The sequence below is a fragment of the Octopus bimaculoides genome, chromosome 26, assembly GCF_001194135.2.
Source record: "Octopus bimaculoides isolate UCB-OBI-ISO-001 chromosome 26, ASM119413v2, whole genome shotgun sequence".
NCBI lineage: Eukaryota > Metazoa > Mollusca > Cephalopoda > Octopoda > Octopodidae > Octopus > Octopus bimaculoides.
In genome coordinates, this window is record NC_069006.1 from 24,281,461 (window position 1) to 24,282,112 (window position 652).

Sequence of the window (652 nt, forward strand, 5' to 3'; positions counted from 1 at the left end):
TTAACAGAAACACACACTCAAGTATGAAACGGTGTATATTATTGTTACATAAGTGTAAGTAAGACTAGACGATAGATTTTTATTTTTTATGTTTTATTTTCATTTTATTTTATATTATTTTTGTTCACATCTGCTGCCAGCTTCGAGCATATATCAACTATGGCAGCAACGAACGAATTTAAGGATTTCCTTTCAATCTGTGGCCCTACCCACAATTGAATAAAAAGAGGAAGAAGACAAATAAATTTAAATGATAAGGAGACATCTACAGACCGAAATAAACACTCGAATATTATCGAAACAAACAATGCTTCATGAAACACGCCATGATCTGGAAGCGCCAAAACAAACACCAATATGTCTGAATGCAGAGCGGGAAAATTTCACTGAGCAGACGACACTGGCAATTCCGTTGTAACGTAAGACTGACATGCATGAACTTTGACCGATGTAACTCTAAACATGGTCTCGTCTCATCCTCAGCTGCTTGACACTCAAAACAACACTCCAAAATATATTTTTAGCGAAAATGTGAAATATTAAAGATAATAACACAATATATGCATATATATCTGTTTGTGTGTGTGTGTGTGTGTGTGTGTGTGTTTGTTCCACCCATTTACCATCGCTTGACAACCGATGCTGGTGTGTT